Consider the following 27,173-nt stretch of genomic DNA (forward strand, 5'->3'; position numbering starts at 1 on the left):
GGATGGAAGAGTTTTCTGCCCCTCGTCTATTGGCAGCTGAGCTTCCAGGCCTGAGAGAGTTTCCTCTTTTTCCTCCAGGAGCAGTGGGACTTTGCCTGGGTCCTGGGAGCTGGAGGGTTTCCTCTCCTTTCTTCTGGGGGCACAGGGCTTGTGTTTGGAAAAGAGAAGAGTCCAGGGAGGTAGATAGATTTTCTTGCCTGGGTCCCTGGGGCCACCCCTCATTACCTACCAAGGGAGCTGTCTAAGGTTTCACAGCCTCCCATCTCTCCAGTGGGCAGCTGGTGGAGGCTTGAGGGGTAAAGAGCTTGCACGTGAGTGGTCCAGGCTCCCCTGTGGTCTGGGTCTTTCAAGCATTTATAAATTCATCACTAGCCCAAAGTAGACTTTTTTTCTTTTTGGTTTTTAGGGGCACACCCATGACATATGGAAGTTCCCAGGTTAGGGTTCGAATCAGAGTTGCAGCTGCCAGCCACAGCCACAGCAACATGGGATCCGAGCTGTGTCTGCAACCTACACCAGAGCTCATGGATACTAGTCAGATTTGTTTCTGCTGTGCCACAGTGGGAACTCCCTCAAAGTAGACTTTTAAGAAATCATTAAAATTTCAGTTGTTTTCTCTGTACCTACTTTTTATCAACTACCTCTTCCTATCATGCTCTCCTAAAGGTAAAAAAAAATTAAAAAGTGTCCTGTCTCTTTTCACAGGGGCTTGGAAATTTAGTTCAGTGCACTGCTTTATTACTTCAGCAATTTGAGCAACTCAGGAATAACTACAGTCTTGCCACTTATCTACCCTTTTATTAGAGTTAAGATGGAAACCACAGTCTCTACAACTTTCTGCATCCTCTGTAGAAGCATAACTTCTTTCAATTCGTGCTTTTTTGATCTGGTCACTCAGTCTGCACTATATATCTTGGAATAGATCATACACCTGGCAGGTCACTGCTATGGCAATTGTAATGCTGGGCAAAAGGCACTCCATACCAAGGTCAAACCCTTGAAATACTGTGGCTCCCTCCCCTAACACAACATTCCAACCCTGGGAAGGAAAGGATAACCTGGGGGAAGTAGGGCTTAATCTGAAACTTGAAAAATGGAGAGACTTAACAAGAGGGCACACAGTCCAAAGAGTACTAAGTGAAGAGAAATGTGCACTTTTTTTTAACTTCCTTCCTCCTTTATGTCTGAGGTGAGTCAGTTAACACTGATCCAACCATGGGACAGCCTCTTCAGGGCCTTTCCATCTGATTTGATCCACGACTCTCTCCAAAAGATTGTTATCCTTCTCCATTCCATGGCTAGGTCTCCATCCAAAAGAGCTGGCTGTGTAACAGTTCCCATGAGGCAACTTGCATGTGTCTAGAAGTAAATATTGCCAGAAAATCACCCTTTGGCAAGTCTTGGCTTAGACAAATCACAGATTTGGCTAACCTTCCAAATGTTAGCATGCTTTATCAGTGAGCTTGACAAGGTGATATTTCCCTACAATTTCCAGTCTATGATGTCTACTAGTATAAGAAATTATCAACTTTAAAGAATTCCTTCTCCTCTCCCAATTTAGCTAATTGAATAACTGATAATACTATAAAGTCCATTCTTTTGCCTTCTGTGAATATATTGGTATGTCTAAACTGACTCCAAGATCTTATAGTTTGATAAGATGTGAACGAGTTTTTCTTGACCATTTCTGAAGTTGAAGTGAGAGAAAAGGGGCACAGTAGAGAGCATTGGATAGGGTACAGGCAGGCAGAATGGGCACAGAATAAGGAACAGAAAACAAGAAGCAGAAAATGAAGTCATTGATGTAGAACTACCAGAGTTTGATCATGTGCCCAACCTAGCTGCCACTGAATTACTTTGAAGTAAAAATGCCCTGTGTAGATAAGAATCTTCTTAACAAGGGAAATCATGATCTGGTCATGACCTTTTTGAGGGTCAGAAAGTTACTATTTAGCCCACTGCTCTAAAAAGAACTCAAGAAGAGAATTGGATGTGGTAAACCAAACAAATGATAGCACTGATCTTTCCATATGTATTTTAATGTTTTTAACTTGTGATAATATTTCATTTTGGTGATGTAAAAGTTATTATTATGGATTAATAAGATGAAGCAGATGTTTTAGACTGTTTTCCTAGCATTTTGTTAGACAGTTAGAAAGCCATGTATCACCAGCATTGATCTGGCATTTCAGTGCCTTTCCTTCATTGATTGTTGACCATATTATAAGCCAAATTCATTAAAAAAAAGCTGAAGCAGTGGTCTTAGAAATGAAATGCCAGAAATTTGTAATCCTTCATGGAAGAGATGGGGTTGATTTCCATTTTTCCTGTTTTGGCACATGCTGCAGGGGCACTGTGAAGAAAACTCATAGCCTGGGTAAAGAACTATCTCATATCATTTTCCAACCAACCTCCTTGCCAAGAGTCAAAAATACACTGATGTGCTACAGATGGAATCCTGCACTTCTTGTAATAGTTTAATTTTAAATTATTATGTCTTGATAAATAATAGGTGGAAATCTAGGTACCAAAAATATGAGAAGTATATATTTCTGGGTGGGGGAGGAGAGGGAGGAGAGAAAGAGAGAGAGAGGGAGAACTTCCTGTTGACTTTATTTGCATGGTCAATATCAGGAATTTACTTGATGCAAAATTTACTATAAAATCAATATCCACACTTCCAATTCTGGAGAGCCACATGTCAGGAGCTTTGTTAGGGACATTACAAACTTTATCCTATTTAGACTTCAAAACAACCAAATGAGCTATTATTCATATGTTAAGTCATCTAGAGCACACATAGGTAAGTGAATGAACCATGATTTGAAAATAACTTGATCTGAGGTCAAGGCACTAAACTGCTGTAAAAAGATTTTGCACATCTAATTAAAGTCTCAATAAATTAACCTTAAGACCCAAAGATTATCTGGGTGAAAGGGAGCCCTTTAAAAGCAGTGAGTTTCTGTGGCTGGTAGCAAAGTAGAACTTAGGGAGATTTGATGTGAGCAGTCCTACTGCTCATTGTGAATGACCTCCAGCGGACAGCCAGGAAATGGGGCCTTGGGTCCCACTATGCAAGGAAATAAAACCCACATCTGAGCAGACACTTTAAATGGAGTCACATGGTTTAGATTCAGCTCATAGCCCATGCCTGTCCTCTTTGGCACAAAAATGGGAAGGCCAACACAAGGGGTGCTCTTTCAGTCAGGGCCCCAGAATTAGGCAATGCACAGAATTGAGTAAAGCAAAAGGAAAACTAGAGTCACATAGCCACAGCAGCCCTGCAACCACCAACATGTAATACAACTTAAAAATATGTGGGTTTGTTTTGTTTTCTGTTTTGTAAGCCATTGAGGTTTTGGGGCTGTTATGCAGCATAGCTGAGTTACATATATGTATATAGAGGTTTTTTAAAATCTTGATTTTCAAATTTAATATTTTGGTAGTACATTAGCTATCTACTGTCAAGTAACAACATCACCACAAAGTCAGTGGGTTAAAACAACACATATTTATCATCATCCTCTGTTTCGGGGTCTTACAAAGTTGCAATCAAGATGTTGATGCTTGCACAATGCCACACATGATTGGACAATATTTTAATCATTGTTTTCAACAATTGGGTAGTTGATTACTTTTTCTATCAGAACTGTTCTGGCAAATACTTTGCACATAAATTTTTGTCTATATATATACTTATTTTCTTTATATCACTAAATGACAATTTACCACATCAAAGGCTATGGCTGCTTTTAACATCCTTTGTAAATATTGTCACAATTATTTCCAGGAAATATTTACCAATTTATAATTTCTGGGCCTATTGGAGATTTAGTGTCTCACCATTCCTTGGCATTTATATATATGGTTAGATGCGCATTCTTTTTATAGGGCTATTGACTACATTTCATCTATTAATTAATTGTTTCTTTTCTATCGTTCTATTGCTATGTTAATATATTTTATTATTGATTTTAATTACTCTTTATATATTAGAAGAATTAACCTGCCTTTAATCTTGATCTGAAGGATTTATTTCATTTTTTTCCTTTACTTTTTTTAATGATAGGTTAAAACTTTTATGTAATAAAATATATGAGACTTTTCACTTGTAATTTCTTTCATTGTTTGGAAAATTAAAAATGTACTTCCTGTCCTGAGACCAGTGTAATTTTAACCTCTATTTTCTATTACATTTTATAGCTTTAGTTTTTCAATTTCATTCTTTTTTTTGATTTTTAATATATTATTTTTTTTAATTTATTTATTTTCCCACTGTACAGCAGGGGGGTCAGGTTATTCTTACATGTATACATTACAATTACATTTTTTCCCCCACCCTTTGTTCTGTTGCAACATGAGTATCCAGACAAAGTTCTCAATGCTATTCAGCAGGATCTCCTTGTAAATCTATTCTAAGTTGTGTCTGATAAGCCCAAGCTCCCGATCCCTCCCACTCCCTCCCCCTCCCATCAGGCAGCCACAAGTCTCTTCTCCAAGTCCATGATTTTCTTTTCTGAGGAGATGTTCATTTGTGCTGGATATTAGATTCCAGTTATAAGTGATATCATATGGTATTTGTCTTTGTCTTTCTGGCTCATTTCACTCAGTATGAGATTCTCTCATTCCATCCATGTTGCTGCAAATGGCATTATGTCATTCTTTTTTATGGCTGAGTAGTATTCCATTGTGTATATATACCACCTCTTCCGAATCCAATCATCTGTAAATGGACATTTGGGTTGTTTCCATGTCCTGGCTATTGTGAATAGGGCTGCAATGAACATGCGGGTGCATGTGTCTCTTTTAAGTAGAGCTTTGTCTGGATAGATGCCCAAGAATGGGATTGCGGGGTCATATGGAAGTTCTATGTATAGATTTCTGAGGTATCTCCAAACTCTTCTCCATAGTGGCTGTACCAGTTTCCATTCCCACCTACAGTGCAGGAGGGTTCCCTTTTCTCCACAGCCCCTCCAGCACTTGTTATTTGTGAACTTATTAATGATGGCCATTCTGACTGGTGTGAGGTGGTATCTCATGGTAGTTTTGATTTGCATTTCTCTTATAATCAGCGATGTTGAGCATTTTTTCATGTGTTTGCTGGCCATCTGTATATCTTCTTTGGAGAAATGGCTATTCAGGTCTTTTGCCCATTTTTCCATTGGGTTGTTGGCTTTTTTGCTGTTGAGTTGTATAAGTTGTTTATATATTCTAGAGATTAAGCCCTTGTCAGTTGCATCATTTGAAACTATTTTCTCCCATTCTGTAAGTTGTCTTTTTGTTTTCTTTTTGGTTTCCTTTGCTGTGCAAAAGCTTTTCAGTTTGATGAGGTCCCATGGGTTTATTTTTGCTCTAATTTCGATTGCTTTGGGAGACTGACCTGAGAAAATATTCATGATGTTGATGTCCGAGAGTGTTTTGCCTATGTTTTCTTCGAGGAGTTTGATGGTGTCCTGTCGTATATTTAAGTCTTTCAGCCATTTGGAGTTTATTTTTGAGCATGGTGTGAGGGTGTGTTCTAGTTTCATTGCTTTGCATGCAGCTGTCCAGGTTTCCCAGCAATGCTTGCTGAATAGACTTTCCTTTTCCCACTTGATGTTCTTGCTTCCCTTGTCAAAGAGTAATTGACCATAGGTGTCAGGGTTTATTTCCGGATTCTCTATTCTGTTCCATTGGTCTGTCTGTCTGTTTTGATACTAGTACCACACTGTTTTGATGACTGTGGCTTTGTAGTATTTCTTGAAGTCTGGGAGAGTTATGCCTCCTGCTTGGTTTTTGTTTCTCAGGATTGCTTTGGCGATTCTGGGTCTTTTGTGGTTCCATATAAATGTTTGGATTGTTTGTTCTAGTTCTGTGAAAAATGTCATGGGTAATTTGATAGGGATTGCATTGAATCTGTAGATTGCTTTGGGTAGTATGGCCATTTTTACAATATTGATTTTCCCAGTCCAGGAACATGGAATATCTTTCCATTTCTTTACATCTTCTTTGATTTCTTTGATTAAAGTTTTATAGTTCTCGGCATATAGGTCCTTTACCTCCTTGGTCAGGTGTATTCCGAGGTATTTGATTTTGTGAGGTGCAATTTTAAATGGTATCGTATTTTTGTATTCCTTTTCTAATGTTTCATTGCTGGTATACAGAAATGCAACTGACTTCTGAATGTTAATCGTATATCCTGCCACTTTGCTGAATTTATTAATCAGTTCAAGGAGTTTTGGGGTTGAGTCCTTCGGGTTTTCTAGGTATAGTATCATGTCATCTGCATACAGTGACAGTTTGATCTCTTCTCTTCCTATATGGATGCCTTTGATTTCTTTTGTTTGTCTAATTGCTGTGGCTAGGACTTCCAAAACTATGTTGAAGAGCAGTGGTGAGAGTGGGCATCCCTGTCTTGTTCCAGATTTGAGTGAGAAGGCTTTCAGTTTTTCCCCATTGAGGATTATATTTGCTGTGGGTTTATCATAAATGGCTTTGATTATATTCAGGAATGTTCCCTCTATACCCACTTTGGCGAGGGTCTTGATCATGAATGGATGTTGGACTTTGTCAAATGCTTTTTCTGCGTCTTTTGAGATGATCATATGATTTTTGACTTTTTTTTTTTTTGTTAATGTGATGTATGATGCTGATTGATTTGCGTATGTTGAACCATCCTTGTGAACCTGGGATGAACCCAACCTGGCCATGGTGTATAATTTTTTCTATGTGTTATTGGTTTCGGTTGGCTAAGATTTTGTTGAGAATTTTTGCATCTATATTCATCAATGATATTGGGCGATAGTTTTCTTTTTTGGTGGTATCTCTGTCTAGTTTTGGAATTAGGGTCATGGTGGCATCATAGGAATGTCTTTGGGAGTATTCCTTCTTCTTCAACCTTTTGAAAGAGTTTAAGGAGGATGGGCACCCGATCCTCTTTATATGTTTGATAGAATTCACCTGTGAAGCCATCTGGTCCTGGACTTTTATTTGTAGGGAGTGATTTTATGACCTCTTCAATTTCATTTCTAGTGATCGGTTTGTTCAGCTGGTCTGTTTCTGCTTGATTCAGTTTTGGCAGGCTGTAAGATTCTAGAAAATTGTCCATTTCTTCCAGATTGTCAAACTTGTTGCCATATAGTTGTTCATAGTATTCTCTTATGGTTTTTTGTATTTCTGCTGTATCCGTTGTGATTTCTCCTTTTTCATTTATAATTTTGGTGATTTGGGTTCTTTCTCTCCTCTTTTTAGTGAGTCTGGCCAGGGGTTTGTCAATTTTGTTCACCTTTTCAAAGAACCAGCTCTTGGTTTTATTAATTTTCTCTATTGTTTTTTGAGTCTCTATTTTATTGATTTCTTCTTTGATCTTTTTATGTATTTATTTATTTATTTTTTGTCTTTTTTTGTTGTTGTTGTTGCTATTTCTTGGGCCGCTCCCACGGCATATGGAGGTTCCCAGGCGAGGGGTCAAATCGGAGCTGCAGCTGCCGGCCTATGCCAGAGCCACAGCAACGTGGGATCCGAGCTGCGTCTGCAACCTACACTACAGCTCACGGCAACGCCGGATCGTTAACCCACTGAGCAAGGGCAGGGACCGAACCCGCCACCTCATGGTTCCTAGTCGGATTCGTTAACCACTGCATCACGACGGGAACTCCTCTTCTTTGATCTTTATAATTTCCTTCCTTCTGCTGACTTTAGGCCTTTTTTGTTCTTCTTTTTCTAATTAGTTTAGGTGGAGGGTTAAGTTGTCATCAATTTCATTCTTACTGTGTACTGGGATTTATTTTTGTGCATACTCTGCTATGAGGTTAAAACTTATTTTCCTATGAAAATAGCCAATATGTACATCATGATTTAATAAATGTTCCATCCTGTCCAAGTTGGTTTCTAAGTCTTCTTTCATTAAATACTAAATTCTTAAGTATACTATGATTTATTTCAAGAATGCTTATTTTTAATCCTATTATTGATTCTCTAGCCAATGTCACACTGCTTTTAACTACTGTACTTTTAGAATATTTAAAAAAATATACTAAAATTAGCTTCTAACTTAAGGGCTAGGTAATATAGTTATGTATTTTGTTTTCCATAATCAATATATCCATGGACTATCATGTCATAGTAATCTTAATAATCTATCTGAAATAATTCAAGAAAACCCACTTACATGATTCTGTACAGATCCTCTTTATAATGACATCATAATCTCAAAGCACATTTTGAAAAATTTAATTTTTATGAATAATATCGGTGTTTTTATTAAATGAAACCATACATGAGCTTTTTAGAGAGACAGTCTACATTAATTGGGAAAAAAGATAGTTGAGAGAAAAATTCTTTCAATATTTTGTCCATTTTTTAAGCATCTTAATTCTATTTAGGTATTCATGAAATAAGTGAAGCAGAGCTAAGCATATGTAGAAATGGAAGTATGAGCAAGGCAGAAAGCAGTTATGCAGTAAGCACTAGTATGCAAACTGTTTATGTTCATTTTCATGACATATGCATATGGATATACACTTACATTTATTTCTAGTGATATTATTTGGAGATCTTTAAAATAAATAAGATTATACATTTTGAAAATCTAGAAACAAGAAAAGACAGAAGTCTTTTGTCTATTTCTGCATTTGCCTATTCATTTTTCTTTACATCTACTAGCTAACAAGCAATATTCTGCCTAGAGGCAAATGTACCATATAATGCAATCCTTTCCTTATGCTAACATATTCAAAATAATATGCAAATTATTTAACAATAGTAAAGTCATCACAGTTCTCAGGGAAAATTATTTCCATTTTCACCAGGAGGTTTATATAGATAAATGAGCATAGTAAATAGAAGTGAGGTCCTTGATGCTTGACCAACTCCTGCCACGTCTAACCTCCTCTCAGTCATATATTCACAAATTGGAGTGATAAATAGTTTCAAATAGTTTCTCATTATTTGGATGACTTACATTTTACTGTTTATCTAGGGAAAGGTAAATGTCCATACATTTCTACTTCATGTCCTCATTGAACTTTCCTGAACTCTTCTTGTATACTCAGATTTTGAAACCAAAATATAATTTTCACTTCTGTACAAAAGAAAAATTTGCATAATCAGTGTTCAATACTCAGTGGAAAGGTATATAAAGAGACCATGATCGTTATTAGAAAGCATTACTATGGATCTCTCCTGCATGGGCACAGCAGCCGGAAACTGAAGCAGCCAGAGAGGGGTTTAGAGCACACCATGATGGAGACTCCAAGATGAAGAGAATTACGACATTTCTACTGGGCAGCCAGATTGGGAAATGAACCACTTGGAGGATCATTGTACATTTATTTTCAAATGTAGAGGCTGGATGGGGGGAGAATACTGATAGAGAGACTAACATTTATTCAATAAATGATATCAGGTACTATGCTGAACACTAAATGGTATTTCATTCAATTATCACAACAACACTATGAGGTAGGCACCATGATAATTAGAATGCCCATTCAATTTATTTTCCACACTAGAACATTTTGGGGAGTAAAGTGGTGGCTATTAATATTTAAGCTCAGACAATCAGCATAACATGGGACTTTCCCAGGAAAACTGTAAATGTGGTCACTTTTATAATCCCCATATTATGAATAAGGAAATTAAGATTCAGAGAGATTAAGTAATATCTTCAGCCACCACAGCAAAGTGACAGATCTAGGACTCCCAAATTCTTGAACTTACCACTTTACAGTGTAAACAGTTCTTTACAAAGCAGTAATTCAGGAGACTTTTGATAGAGGGTGACAGATTAATAACATTTTTACTCTATTTCTTTCGATAAAATCCTCCACAAAATAGTAGAAAGAATAAGAGACAGAGGAGAAACCTCCATCTTTAAGGAATCTAAGAAGTGGTCAAAATCCTGAACCACAGCATATGTAGAGTTTCTTTCAGGACAATAGCACACCTGAGCCCCTTTTCCAAAAGTGTATTTAACACAAAAATCCAGTCAACCTAAACAGTATACTAAAATAAAGAACCAGGAGTTCCCATTGTGGTGCAATGGAAACTAATCTGACTAGGAACCATGAAGTTGTTCGATCCCTGGCCTCACTCAGTGGGTTAAGGATCCAGCGTTGCCGTGGGTTGTGGTGTAGGTTGCAGACACCGCTCAGATCTCATGTTGCTGTAGCTGTGGTCTAGGATGGCAGCTGCAGCTCTGAGTTGACTCCTAGCCTGGGAACCTCCTTATGCCACTAGTGCAGCCCTAAAAAGCAAAAAAAAAAAAAAAAAAAAAAAAAAAAGATGTCATGGTATGAAAGGGTTGGGATCATGTTTTGATTCCATTAATATTTGAAAGTTAAAATGAAAAAATGTAGGAATTATAAAAAAGGATACAAAGTTATACACACTGACAATGTAAAAATTGTAATAGAGCTTACAAAAATGTGGAAGTGTGAGGGAGGAGGAGAGTGGGAGGAAGTTTTAAGTGCATGAATGCCTTCCTCATCCGTGGAGAGACACCAAGAGATATCATCCTACTTGATAATTCAATAAGTAGATGTTTAAGAATACTATGTAAATTTAGAAAGTTAAACAGAAGTATTAAAATATATAAACTTTCAATATTACCAAAAGGAAAAAAAAAGAAGTAAACCTAGAATTTCATAACCATATAGATAGTAGAAGCAATCCTTCCTAAGCACCAAAACAACAAGAAAGTGAATAAAATGAGAAGAAAAATAACCACCTGATAAAACCCAAGAAGATAAATTGAATCCCCATTAGAAAAAAATGAGAGAATTCAATGAGGTTATATAATCAGCAATATTAATCAATAGCTTTTCTGTATATAAAAGCTAACCATATATAAAATGAAAGAGAAATCTCAGTTATCAATAGCCATGTGATTTATAACATCTAGGCATATTTTATAGACTTAGAAAAGAAAGATATCCTGCCATTTGAAGCAACATGGATGAACTTGCAGGATATCATGCTAAGTGAAATAAGCCAGACACATAAAAAACTCCCATGATCTCACTTATATGTGGAATCTTAAAAATCTATTTCAAATGCATAGAATCTGAGAGAATGTTGGTTTCCAGGGGCAGGGAGGTGGGGGAAATGTGGAGATATTAGTGAAAGGGTATAAAGGCATAGTTATAAAAAGTGAATAAGCCTAGGAGTTTCTGTTGTGGCTCAGCAGGTTAAGAACCCAACTAGTATCCATGAGGATGCAGGTTTGATCCCTGGCCTTACTTGGCGGGTTAAGGATCCAGCGTTGCTGCAAGCTGCTGAGGCATAGGTCACAGATGCAGCTCGGATCTGGCATTGCCATGAGTTGTGGTGTAGGTACAAAGGTGGCTCAGATCTGGCATTGCTATGGCTGTGGCATAGGCCAGCAGCTGAAGCTCCAATTCGACCCCTAGCCTGGGAACTTCCATATGCTGCAAGTGTGGCCCTAAAATGAATAATACAAAAAAAAAAAAAAAAAGAGGAAGCCTAGAGATCTAATGCACAACACGATGACTATAATTAATAACACTGTGTTGAACACTAAAATTATACTAAGAAAGTAGATTTAAGGTGCTCTCTGACACTCAGAAAATGGCAACGATATGAGATGTTATTTTACTTAGCTTAACCATAGTAATCATTTCAATATGTATATGTATATCAAATCATCATGTTGTATACCTTAAATATATGTAATTTTTATTTAAACATAAAATTACAGAAACATCTCAGCATAAATATCACAAGAAATGCACAGCACTTATATCAACTAGAAACTTTAAAAATTTACTGAGGCACTTAAAACCAGCTTTAAATAAGTGGAAAGCTATATATACCAAGTTGCTCGATAGTGAGTCAATATTCAAAATATATTTGTTCTGCTTAAATTAATCACTATATTATGGGTAGTTTTTTTTTTTTTTACAGGCAGTTTAGATATAACTTGACATAACGATTCAAGTTATCCAGAAGTTCATCTGGATAAATAAACATGGGAACAGCAAGGAATCCTGTGAAGTAAGGAAACTACAACATTGCATAAAAGCAACAGTAATTAAAGCTGTTTGATTCTGGGACTTAAACTGATGAAGAGAGTAGAGTCCAGCAAGATCTGAATTCTTCTGGAATTTAGTTTGTGACAAAGTAGCATTTACTATAATTAAGAAAAGAGATTATACAATATCTATACAATGGAATATATTATTCAGCCTTTAAAAAGGAAATCTTGCTGTTTATAATAACATAGATGGACCTTGAGAGATTGTGCCAAGTGAAGTAAGTCAGATAGAAACAGAGAACTACTGTATGATTTCATATGTGATATCAAAAAAATTAAAATAAAAAGAGTTGAAGCTGGGGTTCCTGCTGTGGCACAGTGGGTTAAGAATCTGACTGCAGCAGCTCAGGTTGCTGAGGATGCGTAGGTTTGATCCCCAGCCCTTTGTAGTGCGTTAAAAGGATCCAGCATTGCCGCAGCTGTGGCTCGGATTCAATCCCTGGCCTGGGACGTTCCATATGCCATGGGTACAGCCATAAAAAATAAAAAGTTGAACTCAGGGATTTCCCATTGTGGCACAGTGGTAATGAACCCGACTAGTATCCATAAGAATGTGGGTTCAGTCCCTGGCCTAGCTCAGTGCGTTAAGGATCTAGCATTGTTGTGAGCTGTGGTATAGGTCGCAGACACAGCTCAGATCCTGCCTTGCTGTGGCTGTGGTGTAGGCCAGTGGCTGTGGCTCCAATTTGACCTCTAGCTTGGGAACTTCCATATGCCATGGCCGTGGCCCTAAAAAGCAAAATATAAAAAAAATTTAAAAATACAATAAACATTTTAAAAAAGTTGAACTCATAGAATTGGATTGATAGTTGTCAGGGTCTGCAGGGTGCAGGAAATGGGTAAATGTGGTCAAATGGTCCAAACTTCCAGTGCTACAGGAAGAAACCGTTCTCAGGATCAAATGTATAGCATGGTGGTGATAGTTGGCAATACTGTACTATATACTCGAAAGTTTCTAAGGAAGTAGATCTGAAATGTTCTCACCACCACCACAGCAAAGCCAAAAAATGGTAATTATGTGAGATGAAGGGTGTTAACTTTATTGTGGCAATCATTTTGCAATTTATACCTGTGTCAAATCATCACATTGCCACTTTAAACTTATGAAATGTTATATTTCAATTATATCTCAATAAGTGATATTAGGGCAACTGGCTAGCTGTTTAAGTAATTGTTAATCATTTCCTACTTCCCTCTCTACCCTGAGATATACAGCAGATGGATAAAATATTTAAATGAAAAAAATGCATAAATAGACCAGATAAAAACATGGGGAAATTTATATTTATACTTGGAGAGAAGATCTTTCTAATATGAAAAAAATCCACAACTGAAAACAACTGAAAAAAGGCTAATTTTATAACTCTTAAAAATTTCTGCATGCTAAAGGTATTATAACAGTGCAAAGAAAAATGACATACTTGGAAATATTTCCAACACCTGAGCTAGGTAAGACACTGAGTTTCTTAATATTAAAATAACTCTATATGAGTTATTTTTATATAACATATAATATATAATTTTATATATTTATATAATGAATGAATACAAAAGAGAAAATGAAGCTGATCAAAATAGCCAAAAGGAGGGGGATGAAACATATAAAAAGAATTTAATAAATGTTTAAAAATATATATGCTCATAGATAGTTTAAGCAATACAAAATAAAATGACAAAATACTGTTTTTGAACTATCAGACTAAACAAGATAAAAAGTGGTTTGAGAGGACACAGCTGGAAAGGGTGAGGAGAAACAAGGAATCATACACTGTTGATGGAATCATAAATTGGGGAAAAGTACTCTGAAGGATGAATGGGCACTATTAAAATTTTAAGTGTATTATAACTTTTGATTAGTGATTTGTCCTTTAGGTATTTAGTGTACAGATAAATTTTTATATGTGATCAACTACATATGTAGAGCTAAGTTCTGTTGCAGCATCCATGTTAGAAGGAAAAAACAAAATTGTAAGTATCTCGTTGGTTATGTACATCATTGTACATCTGCAATACAATACGTTGCAGCTATTTATAATATCAGTGAAGTGTATAAGAAAGATGCTTGACAGATATTGTGAAATGATAAGGAAAGTTGCAGAACAGTATGTTTAGTACGATACTATTTCATGTAGATATAAAAAAGCCCAACTTTCTATCTGTATACACTATTTCTGGACAGATGTGCAAAAAATTTAGTAGTTATTTCTAAGATTATTACCTTAAGAGAGGAAGGAAGTGAATTTCTTATTTTATACATTTTAAGGCAATTTGATTTTTTCCATGACCATTTATTTCTTTTATAACAAAAGCAGCTTGTATTTTATTAAATATCTATTGATGGTCCTTTAGTTACAAACCTCTTTTTAGACATTATTGACTATCCTAAGTGTGCTTCACTAGTACCTTCATGAAGAAGAAATTATAGTCATTCAATGAATATTTAGTGGGGACCTACTCTAGGCTGTTGGCATATGTGAGGGAAATGTAAAATTGCTTATAGGAAAAAAGAAAATAGAATTCTTTTTTTCCTGGACATGTAGCTCTATTTTGATCATTTGGATTACCCCTTGCAAGGCATAGCCTCTATAAATATAATTGTACCCTTTGATCTACATATTAGAGCTTGTAAAATATATGTTCATCATGACCACAGTGCATTATATTGTATAACCATGCAACCCAAACTGAGTGCCAGCTGGGCATAAACAATCAGATATTCCAAAATCCCTCTCCTGGCTTTCTAGAATCTTCATAATCACTCTCCATTTTCTTTTCTTTTCTTTTCTTTTTTCTTTTTTTTTTTTTTTTTTTTTTTTTTTTTAGTGTTTTTGCTATTTCTTGGTCTTGGGCCGCTCCCGCGGCATATGGAGATTCCCAGGCTAGGGGTCCAATCGGAGCTGTAGCCACCAGCCTACACCAGAGCCACAGCAACGCGGGATCCGAGCCGCGTCTGCAACCTACACCACAGCTCACGGCAACGCCGGATCGCTAACCCACTGAGCAAGGGCAGGGATCGAACCCGCAACCTCATGGTTCCTAGTCGGATTCATTAACCACTGCGCCACGATGGGAACTCCTCCATTTTCTTTTCTGATCTTCCTTCAGATCTTTTTCATTGCTTTGCTAAGGTCAAGAGTCTGCAAGCTTTCAAGGACCACTGACTGCATCTCCTGAATTCTATTCCTTGGCCCCCAGTTCACCCCAACATACCAGAGGAAGAAGCAGCATAGAACGTTGCCATTAAGAGCCAGGGCTATAGAACCACTTTCTGGCTATGTGACTTTGGACAAGTTGCTTAAGCCATCTGTGCTTCACTCTCCCCACTTATTACAAGTCATTTACCTCAATGAAATTAAAAGACCAATAGCTCATCTGTAAAGGGTTTAGAACAGTTCCCTGGCATGTAGCTGGCATTATGTAAGAATTTGTTAAATCAATAAATCCTGCAAAGCTCAGCATAGACATGGCCACCACCAGGAACCTTTCCTTCACTTTCCTCCCACAATACTGGGTTCAGTGCCCTTCTCTTCATTTTCCTCCTCCTCATGTTCTGACTTGTCATTGCACTCACTGCACTGCATTTTAAATGTCATTGGTCAAGCCAGTGGCATGCAGAAGTTCCCGGGCCAGGGATCAAACCAACAATACAGCAGCAATCCCAGCTGCTGCCAGATCCTTAACCTGTTGCACTACAAAAGAACTCCAACACAAGCTTTTTTTAAGGTAGGAGTTTTGTCTGTTTTGCCTTCCACCAAATCCCCAGTACCTAAACCAGTGCCCAGTGCAGATGTCTGTAGCCAAAAAAAAAAAAAAAAAGCAGCTCTCACTCCTTTTATATACCCACCTAGTATAGCACTGCACATGATAAGCGTCAAGTCATAATATAATTAGTAATAATAGTAATCACTACATACCTGCCACAGACTGAGTGCTACGTGGCTGAAAGTGTGTTAGGTGCTTTACACACAGAATTTCATTTAATCCTCTTAACAGCCCAGTGATGGAGGGGCTGTTATTAACCTAATACTGCAAATGAAGAAGGTGAGGCTAAGCAAGACCACTTTGTACAGGTCACACAGCTAGTAAGTCATAGGCTTGAAACCTGGTGATCTGATGCCAGGGCCTGCACTCTTAACAAAATGGACATACTGTTGTCAAAGGCCACGTGTGATGTGTCAAAGGTGCTGAACTCTGTCTCACAGGCATTCACTGTAGGAATGAAAAATGCAGTTATGTAGCTGGAGAAACACTTAAGCCCAGAATTCCTTTGAGGTACCTATCTTATTAAAATGAAACCGTGTAAAGAATCTGGGGAGTGCCAGAAACTGCTACACTCTTTATGGGGATTATCTCACCTAATTCTCACACTAACCTGTTGATGTAGGTGCTATTACCTCTACTCTACTGATGAGCAAACTATTTTCAGGGAGATTACGTAACCTGGCTGATGTCAAATGCCATTATTTGAATACACCTCAGTATAACTCCCTACTAAACTTATTTCTTGTTATTGTCCCACGGATATTTTTAAGTAGACTAATTAGAAAGTATGACATCTGGGTAATAGAAATACTTACAGCAATAGGATTTTCCAAGTGTGTAACATATATCTGTGTTTTCGTAAACTGAGTTGAACCCTGGAGAAAATAATAGATGAAACAAAGTCCACTGGTGATAATGCCACATCTTTCCCCCTATTTCAGAACGGTCCTGGTGGATGTATTTTTATCGTTTTGTCTTTGAAGTTTTGGGTTTTAAGAGCTATGTGATTTTTGAATCAGTTGATATTCTAGAAACTTTCCAGAAATGCATATTTTTTCCTGAAATTTCCTCCGTAATTTTATCCTTCCTAAACCAGTATGCGTTTTGGATAAGTGTTCTTTTAACATCTGTCACACAGGTTTATTTTATTATTATTTTTAAACTACAGTTATGTTGGTTGATTTAAGTTTCTTATTTTGTGGAGTACTTTGTCTGCCCAAATCATGGCAATTTAGACCACATGCTATACAGCCTGTGACTTCCTGACTGTCCAGTAGCTGAAAATTCTTCAGCACATTTATTAATGTGTAAACAGAGACTTCACTATGTTATTCTTTCTCTTTCTATCTTGACTGCCTTATTGTCCCCAAGATTTTATTATAGGTTCCTCACTGCCTCTTCGTGTATCACCTTATAATTTACGTGACTTAGTGTAAGCTTATATGCCGTAGCATATAATTCATTTTACCTTGGCTTGTTTTTGCCAGAGTCCACGCAAGATTGCTTTCCTTTCAAGAGTAAGCTCTTTCTAGACATGCTTATCTGAGCAAAATGCACAACCAAGAAGCTAAGCCAGGCGGCAACAAAGCACAGAGTTCTAGCCTTTCAATGCTTCTGTTTTGTCAAGTTGTATTATGTTGATTAAATTTTGGAACTGAGCCCCTTTAAAATTCATAGACTTTCCAGGGTTAGCACCCTTAGCTGCAAAGTCAGGAATTCCAATTTGATAGCTCTGTGGAACGTGTCATTGTGATTATCCTGAGACCAGTTGTAGAGTGGGCATCACGCCACTGAACTTGGTGCCTTGAGCTTTTGGTCAGAAAAATATAATATAAATCGAACACTTAAATAAATGTCACTTTCAATGTGCCAGAAATCTCCCAAGATCAAATTGGATAAGCAAACACTGGCAGAAAGTCTTCTACTGTCCACAGAATGTGCTGATGTGACTTACAGGCAATATGCAAAACAACTTCATCTGGTTGGTGTCCAGTAATGATTTTCCTGTGAATCCATGTGCAAATGCAGACAGAACTGACCCTTCTAAAATGGAACTCGAACTAGAGAAAGAGTTCCCTCCAATGCAAGAGTTTCACCTCATTTTAGAATAACTGAATACGTTAACTGCCCAGGGCACAGTCTGTCTCTTTTGTCTAACTATGAGAGAGGAGGAGTTCCTGATGTAGCTCAGCAGGTTAAGGACCTGGCATTGTCTCTGTGAGGATGCAGGCTCCATCCCTGGCCTCGATCAGTGGGTTAAGGATCTGGCATTAACACCAGCTACAGTGTAGGTTGCATATGCAGCTCAGATCCGGTGTTGCTGTGAGCTGTAGTGTAGGTTGCAGATGCAATTCAGATCTGGCATTGCTGTGGCTGTGGTGTAGACCAGCAGCTGCAGCTTCAATTTGACTCCTAGCCTGGGAACTTCCATATGCTGCAGGTGTGGCCCTAAAAACCAAAAACCAAAAAACAAGAAAACAACCTAAGAGAGATATATTTGCAAATGAGCTGAAGAAAATGGGAACTTTCATGTAAATCAATTACTACACACTAATAAAAAGAATCCCATGAACAAAAGGAATAGCAGTCAAAGATTTGTCCCTCTGGTATAAATGATGGAGACTAAATTGGAAATAGATTAAGTACAAATGTCTGAGTATTTCAACAAAAGTAAGTGTATACACATATCTATATAGATAGGACTCAAGTGTTCTGAAGATAAAAACTTGTAGTGTACAAAATCAATAAGGAACACTATTTCCTCAAAATTACCTTCCTTCAGACACTGTAAAGCATTGTTAAGTCAGACTCATTAGAGAGATGGCCAGTCTGAATTGCTCAAATGTCTTTAGTATTTAGAATTTATTTTATTTATATAAATGTTATTGCTCTAAACTAATTTAAATAATACTCCATAAAGCATAGTCTAGTAGAACACTTAATGAGCTTGATTTTAATTAATAGATAGGGGTAATTTGTAACTGACTCATTGTCTGTATTCAAGATGATTTTGCTAATGTCCTTAGAAGCATTCATTTCTACAAGCAGTTCACTATCCTTCAACAGTTTTCATTACCATTTTCCAAACCTTTTCTGCGTAGACAGTGCAAAAGGGGAGTTAAATGAACAATTCTTTAAGTTATCATAAAATTCAGTAATTAAGACTTGAATGGTTTTTATTGAAAAATTCTTCATATCCCACTGATTACATGCAAGGCAGACTTTGGAAATATTGGGAAAAATTTTTAAAGAAATAGAAATCTAGCAAAATTCTATTTTACTCTCTCTACACAGTACTGATGTAACTGGTTGATTTGATCAAATCAGGATATTTTGTTAAAACATTACAAAACAAACAAAAACTCCTCAGACTCTTTGATGGAACTGACTAGTAATTTTCTTTTTTTCAAACAGGCTGATTCCATTCCCTCAAAGTAGACAAATAGCCAAAGTGAAGAAACCAATACACTTTGGCTATTTATACACACACACACTCACACACATACACACACACAAAGGAGAGAGAGAGAGAGAGGGAAAGTTTTTTTTAAAAGGGTGATGTGAGTCTCTTTAAAAGATGCTTTGAATACTGAGATTATTCATCAGTCCTTGAGAAATTATTGAGGTCATTCTGTGTTAAGGATAAAAATTTTTAAGATGTTGTCCTTGCTTACAGTTTGTTAACAGCATAACATATTGCATACATATTAACAAATCATATACGTGTGTGTGTGTGTGTGTGTGTGTGTAAAATTTGAGAAAAACACAAAGTGAGCTTCATTCATGCATTCTTCTATTCATCCATTCAATTAAGCTAACCTGGTTTGAGTACCTACTGTGCCAGGTTCTAAAGTGTAAATATGCTCAAGTCTAGTTGGGAAGGCAGACTTATGAAGAGATAATAAAAATATGATGAGATGCAAGCATAGTGGTTAGGTATAATTTAGAATTCTTTATGATAGGTGATGACAGCCTGATATAAGGAACTGTCCATTGGGATGGCAAAGAAAGGGTAGATTTTGAGAAAGATCTTGGAAGTAGAATTGATAGTAAGTGGTGACAACTTTTAAGTAGGAAGAGAAAGGGATAAGGTTCAAAAACTTCTTTCAGTTTTTACTTTTGGTAACTACATATTCATCTACCATTGCTGTGATAGAATAAGACAGATGGAGTAATAGATTAAGGTTGAGTGCATGCACCATGGGTTTAGATATTTGACATGTTAATTTTGAAGTATTCATGAATATTCTAACCTATATGTCTATTGGATAGAAAGATAGTAGAGATCTGGAAATGAGAGGAGTGATCTGAAATATGGTGATAGATTTGGGAATAATCAGTATCCAAATGGTAGTTGAGGCCATGAGAGTATAAGAAACCAGTATGCCAAGTGAGAAGGACATAATCTAGAGAAAGGCTTACATAAATAACATATAGACTGAGGAGTAGCCAGAAAGCCATGAAGAAATCCAAGTGAGTGTAATGTCACATGAATCAAAGTAAGGCATTGCTTTGAGGAGGAAATAATCGACTGTGAAGGTTGCTGCTGAGAAGTCAAGTAAGATGAAGACTGGACAATAGCCATTGGCTTTAGCATCATGAAGTTCTTCAGTAACACTGGTGAGTTTCAATAGAGTGGTGTAGACAGAAGCTAGAATGAAGTAAGCTGAAGCGTGAGTAGAAAATAAGGAGGCATAGAACATGAATACAAACAGCTCATTGCAAAAGTCTGGCTATGAAATGAAACAGGAAGGATAGGTGTACTGTAAGACCTGACAGTTGATTTTTCTTGTTTTTTTTTTTTTTTTTTTTTTTTTTTTTTTACAATACAAGTGCTTAATATAAGCCTTGATACCCCAGGCATACACTTCAAGGAGACATCTACTTCAAAGAGGCCACCTTGAATAAACACATTGCCAGCCACAGTAGATAAATTACCCCCTACCTTGGGTTCCTTTTTTTTTTTTTTTCTTTTAGAGTTATTGGTTAATTTTGATACCTGATCATTTGAGCCTCTTGTTTTGGTTTTTTTTTTTTCCCTTCCCATACTTTTTATTCCCAGTCTTTTATTTTATTATTTTTTATTCTTTTGCTTTTTTAGAGCTGCACCTACAACATATGAAAGTTCCTGGGCTAGGGGTCAAATCCAAGCTATAGCTACCAGCCTGTGCCACAGCCACAGCAATGCAGGATCCCAGCCACATCTGTGACCTACATCACAACTCATGGCAACACAGAATCCTTAACCCACTGAGGAAGGGCAGGGATCGAAACTGAATCCTCATGGATAATAGTTGGGTTTGTTACCACTAAGCCACATGGGAGTTCTTCAGTCTTATATTTTAAATTCACTGATAAAGAATGAGCCTATGAAACACTGTGGCCCTATCCTTGACCTCAATAAAAGCGGAACCCTAGGCCTGGCATCTCTCTCTCTCTCTCTCTCTCTCTCTCTCTCTCTCCCCCCATAAAATCACTGTCTGGCCTCAGGTGTGCCATGTAATTTCCAGAACCTCTAAGTAATAAATCTTGTCTCTTTTATAGTTTCCTCATGGTTATTGCTGAGGGAGCCATGCAATCATAATAAGAACAATAAGGGCCAAGTCCAAACACTTCATTTATTATTGATAGGCTGAGACCAGCACAAAACAATAGGCTATAACTGAAGAGGTTATAAAAAAGAGCTGGGGAGCTCCCACTGTGGTGCAATGGGATCAGCAGTGGCTTGGTAGGGCTGGGACTCTGGTTCAATCCCCAGCCCAGCACAGTGGATCTGGTGTTGCTGCAGCTTAGTTCGAGGATGCAGCTTGGATCTGATCCCTGGCCTGGAGCTCCATATGTTGTGGGACAGCCAGAATAAATAAATAAATAAATAAATAAAGAGCCTGGGAAGGTATTTTTTTATTGGTATAATTTTTTTGTTTTGATAAGAAGGCTACATAGGGAAAGACTGAATAATCAGGCTAGTGGATGTGAAGGAAAAAAAGGGAATCTAATTGTAATCAGTTCTATTTCCTACTGAAGTTGGAGTCCAGGTTTTTGTTTTGTTTTGCTTTTTTGTTTTGTTATAGGGATCCTAGAATTACTTCGAGGAGGCTGGGAGATGCTGTTTTCATTTGTACTAAGGAAGAGGAAACTGTGATGAACCCAGAACACATTCTCTGTCACACTATCTTATTTTAGATTCTCCTGAATACGGTGTCGAAGACAAAGATCCTTGTGCAGGTACTTTACTTGGAAGTTGATTCTAGGAGCAAGAGTGAGGGAGCAGAGAGAGGAAGACAGGGAAAGCAAAAAAACCACTATAGGATATGTGATGGAGGAGTTCCTGCTGTGGTACAGTGGGTTAAGGATCCTGCATTGTCACAGCTGCAATATAGGCCAGAGCTGCAGATCAGATTTGATCCCTGGCCCAATAAATTCCAGATGTCATGGGTGTGGGCAAAAAAAAAAGATATGCGATTGAGACCACTGCTGTGAGTCATAGAGTTTTAGTTATGTTGGGATATTCTGGAACATATACTGAATTCTAGTCAGAAGTGTCCACCTGATGGAGAGTCATGATATTGTATCTGTGAACAACAACAACAACAAAAAGAGTGTGGTTCATCAACCAGTTATACAAGGGTTAAGTTGCAACCCACTGCAGTTCACCATGAAAGGAATTCAGGATTTAAAAAAAAAAAAAGGATGAGGCACTCTGTGTTTTGGATAAATTGGTCTCTAGATAGATGCATATCTTGGGAAGAATTTCAATGATTTCAGATTCTACCATCTTCCCATACATAGAAAAACACTAAAACCTCTAACTTGAGATATCTGTTCTTTGTGAATAGCAGTAAACTTTACAAGGCTGTATGCTTAACTACATATTTCCTAGCCAACAAAATCATACACATACTAGCTTCCAGCTACCTCTTCAGAGCAGTTCCTCAGAGCTGTCCCCCAGGCTATAGTCCTCAGTCAGTCCCTGAATACAACTTAAACTCACAACTCTCATGTTGTGCATTTTTCTTTAAGTCAACATATCCATTGTTTAAGGATTGCCTTTAGGAATAATCTCACATCTCTTGTAAATGGAAAGAATATTCTTAGCCCTATACTATTGGAAAAGGTAGAAAGACATCATGATAAGTTCTTAAGGTGAGAGGCTATCAGCATGAGGTGAGTCTGAGCTCATAGGAGCTTGTTCTCTGTCTGGAGCTTGTGAAATCTGACTTGGTCTGAAGAGATGTGACATGGATAATCAGGGGTATCTGCTACACACAATAACTATAATTTGACAAAAATAAAGGAAACAAATGCCTTTTCTTTGAAGATGTCCCGGATAGGAGCTATGGCCTGGAATCATCTAGATAAATGTTTGAATACTGCATATAACTTTCTGCATGAGGACCCAGAAGTGATTGTATTTTTGGACCATGGAATGAACTGGAAAGTAAAATAGAGAGGTGAGCATTTGCTCAAGCAGTGTAGAAAACTTGTCCAGGTGACACAGACCCAAATTCCTTCTGCCTTTCTAGAAGTCTCTATCCTCAGATGCTGTTTGACAATTATCTTAGCACTCCATTCTACTTAGCTTCTGTAGACATTGTTGAAATGTTCAGTTCCCATTCCTTTCTTTCCTTTGCTAACAAACTTAGAGAAATGTGTTTGTTTGTTTGTTATTCAAAGTGAGGTTGGGGCGAGATCTGTAGGAATTTTTTCCCACATTCCTTTTCTAGAGGCAGCCTATATTCTCCTTCCATATTTTCAGATTTAAAGTTGACAGGAATAATTAATCATACAAAAAGGCGAGGTACTCAAATCCAGCAAACATAATGTATGGTTCTCTTTGTGGTTTTAATGAATGCAATCTTAGCATACATTTCAAAGTACGTATGCAGTGTGGTTTTGTGATAGTGCAGCCACACTCTTTTCTCTCTTCTTGTCATTGCTTCTGGTGAGTGCATTTATGCTTCTGGTTAGTTTGTTTATGGTTGATGCTTTCAAAGAAGTATGATTTATTGACTCCAGTGAGCCCACTGAATATTCACTATATATATAATTTAATGCCTGTAAAATAAAAGGCCACGACCCCTTCACCATTTGGCTATGGATTTTTAAAACAGAAATGTATATATTAGTGGAATATTTTGTTAAACTCTCCCAAATTTTGTCTAATTATAGAACCTCTCAATTTTTGCTCTTTTTCTGTGTTCCCACAGTATCTCTTCTTGAAGACTTGTATCCCTTTCATAGCCCTTGTCACACTCTATTATAGTTTTATATTTTCATGTTAGTTCCTTTATTGTACTTGGAGTTCTTTACCCTAGTGACACTTAGTAGGACCTTAGTAAATATTTGCTGAATGAGCAAGTGATTAAATAATAGATGGCTTGAATACCAGGATTGTGTTAATTTTTCTTATTTAGAATTCTATGTGTCTCTTGGGGCGTTGCCCATAAATAAATCCATAATGGATCCCCAAAAGGATTATAGAAGTATAAATACAGTGAACAAATTATAAAAATGATATCCGTATGAGAATATACACATATAACCCATAAAACTGTGGTCCCAAATATAATATCTTTTGGATGTTCATTTTGTAGATGAGGGAACTGAGTTTATAGGAAAATGATTTCCCAAGATCATCAAACTATTTGGGCCGTGTTTTCAGTTCTAACTACTAACAGTATAAAGGAGGGAAGCCAACAAGGGCTATGAAAATAATTTAAAGGTTAAAGGACATAGTTCAAAAATAAATACTATTTAGACTAAGATGGGTTGGGGATTGAACACATCCAAAGGGTAAATGATGACGTGTATATCATCAAAAATAATTCAGTAGGATAAAGTTATTGAATAAATCAATGAGCTGTGAAAGAGGGAGAGAGGAAAAGTAGACCAATCATCATAATTCCAGGATTCACAATTTACATTTCCTGTAATTTATTTACATTATATCCTGTAATTTGCATTTTTTGTGTATCTTGTAATCTAAAGGATGTATGGGGGGAAGGTCTTTAACCTGGCTGGTGACATTTTGAATTACATTGCTCCCTCCTTGATCTTTCCCATTCAATAAAAAGATGATCTATTGGGTGTTCCCTGAAGCCTAACAGTTAAGGATCTGGTACTGTCAGTGCTATGGCTTGGTAACTGTTTTGGAGGGAGTTTGATCTCTGGCCTGGGAATTTCTGTGGGTGCAGCCAAAAAAAAAAAAAAGGATGATCTATTTGTGAAGGGAAGCAAGTTGATGAAACATTATATGTGCTTGTGCTAAATCAGAGTCATTCTGTAGCACAGCTTAAGTATTTATTTTTCTGAAAGGACTCTTCTTTTTAAATACTCCATTCTATTATTTCCAGCTAGTGGAAATCCATCATGTGTATTTAAATCTCAAAGATGAGCTAGATTCTAAATATGTACCTCATGTTTCTCAGCTGAATCTCTTCTTCAAATTATATATGCATTTTCTGTATCTGTATTCCAATTCATTTTTCACACTTTCACAGTCTGGGATGGGAACCATACATTTGGTAGTTCTTGACCTATTTTTAAGTTTTATCAATTTTATTTCAACTTTTGCCTCTGCCCAGGAGGAACAACCACTTTAGATTGAATCATATTACAATTATTTTTGTAAACTAAATCCAAATTGGGTCACAGTGCTATTTTTGTCTCTAATCAACTTAAAAGTGAGTATTTTTTCCAGTAATTCTGCTTTTATGGGCCTTCTTTCTAGATATGTTTTCTCTTATTCTAAAGGCCTTGTCAGCTGTGATTCTGAAATATGGATAACTCTGTAGTGTCATGCTCAACAACTATTTCCAGCTTGTTCTTGAATAAAATCTTTGAAAATATTTCCTCTCATGTTTCCAGCCCTCTATGGCTTCAAACTATCATGCTGAAATGACTTCCAACCATTACAGTTTACCAATTTTGTTATTTTACTTTGCCGATCCAAATAACTAGAGTTCTATAAGACTGCAGGGACCATCTAATTCCATATTCTATATCATGGCCAAGAAAACTGATGCCCAGAGATGAAATTATTTTTCTAAGTTCATACAGCTTGATGGTATCTGAGCTTGCCTTAGGACTCAAAGCTCTTGACTTCTACAAGAAGGCTTTGTTAACCCTACGATAGTATATTTATTATAGGCCAATGTCTTATTTTTTCATTTGTCTTATTTTAAGTTCCAAAATATCTGTAATATTCTCATTATGTTAACCTTTGCCTTGAATTTTTGTGAAGGTAAAGATGTTGTAATCTACTCATGCTTATCATCCCAAATCATCCCCACTGTCAATAAAAGATGTCTTCATTTGTATGTATAGCAAGAAACACATTAACATAGCATTTTAGTTTGAATTAATGGTAACAATTAGAGAGGAAGGCCGGATCAAATACTATAACTGATCTTCATTATAATTCCAGTACAGGCTAGCAGCTGTACAGTTATAGCCATGTTGTGTTATGAATGTTTTGAAAAAGTAATTAAATGACTGGCTCTGGATAAGACATTAGAACCAAGGTGATAAAGTCAATGATGCAGATCCAAATTGAAAAAGAAAAAAACAAAACCAATGCATAGTCAAAGGAATTCTTACATTTAAATATTTTTACTCACAATTTTATTTTATTTTATTTTGTGACCACATGTATGGCATATGTTCCTGGGCCAGGGATTGAATTAGAACCATAGCTGTGACCTGCACTGCAGCTGTAGCAAAACCAGATCCTTAACCCACTGTGCCAGGCTGGGGACTGAACCTGCACCGTCACAGCAACCTGAGCTGCTGCTTTTGAATTCTTAACCCACTGCACCACAGAGGGAACTCAATTACCCATGATTTTAAACCTTAATATTTTTACTTTCAGAAATAGGGTGCTCCTAGGGATTCCAAATGTTGGCATACATTTCTAAAATGTTTATGAGTTAAGAAGAAAATCACGCATTGTTAAAATGACATTTGGAGGCGTTCAACAAAGGGGTAACAAGAAATCTATGGTTATAGAACATGAAAACCCCTGGGTTTCCTTTAAAAAAAATGTGTAACCAAATTTAGAAGTTAAAAGGGTTATGTGCTCATGTGCCCTAAAGAAAACACCCTGTGTTTCTGTTACAAGTGTGTATGTTCTAAGAGACTGATGCATTCTAAAGCAGAGTACTTACTCACAGCTCCTATGCAGTCCATCTGCTGCTTTTAAAGTCTACACGTAGTTATTGAGGTGGATTCAAAGATGTAAAGACAAATTCAGCTGAGATAAGTAAAACTATGTTTAGAAAAAGCAAAGGTACAAATATGATTGGATATTTATAAATATATAATATCTGTAAATACTAATATTTAGATAAATATTATATTAATAAATATAAATAATAAA

The 27,173-nt window shown here is 36.8% G+C and overlaps 1 long non-coding RNA gene across 5 annotated transcripts in view; it reads left to right on the forward strand.

The window, feature by feature from the left end:
• Positions 1-27,173, forward strand: part of LOC110257663 (uncharacterized) — a 416,327-nt gene that overhangs the window by 58,622 nt on the left and 330,532 nt on the right. Inside the window, exon 3 of one of the 5 annotated variants that reach the window (XR_014835178.1) lies at positions 21,868-22,021. The exons of the other annotated variants lie outside the window; for them this stretch is intronic. This is a non-coding gene — a long non-coding RNA (uncharacterized LOC110257663). The remainder of the gene's footprint in view (positions 1-21,867; positions 22,022-27,173) is intronic. 5 annotated transcript variants of the gene reach the window in all.

Source organism: Sus scrofa, chromosome X (genome assembly GCF_054392235.1).
Source record: "Sus scrofa isolate SSC_HxYL_T2T_F1_AM1 chromosome X, Sscrofa_HxYL_maternal_Yorkshire_Landrace_v2.0, whole genome shotgun sequence".
NCBI lineage: Eukaryota > Metazoa > Chordata > Mammalia > Artiodactyla > Suidae > Sus > Sus scrofa.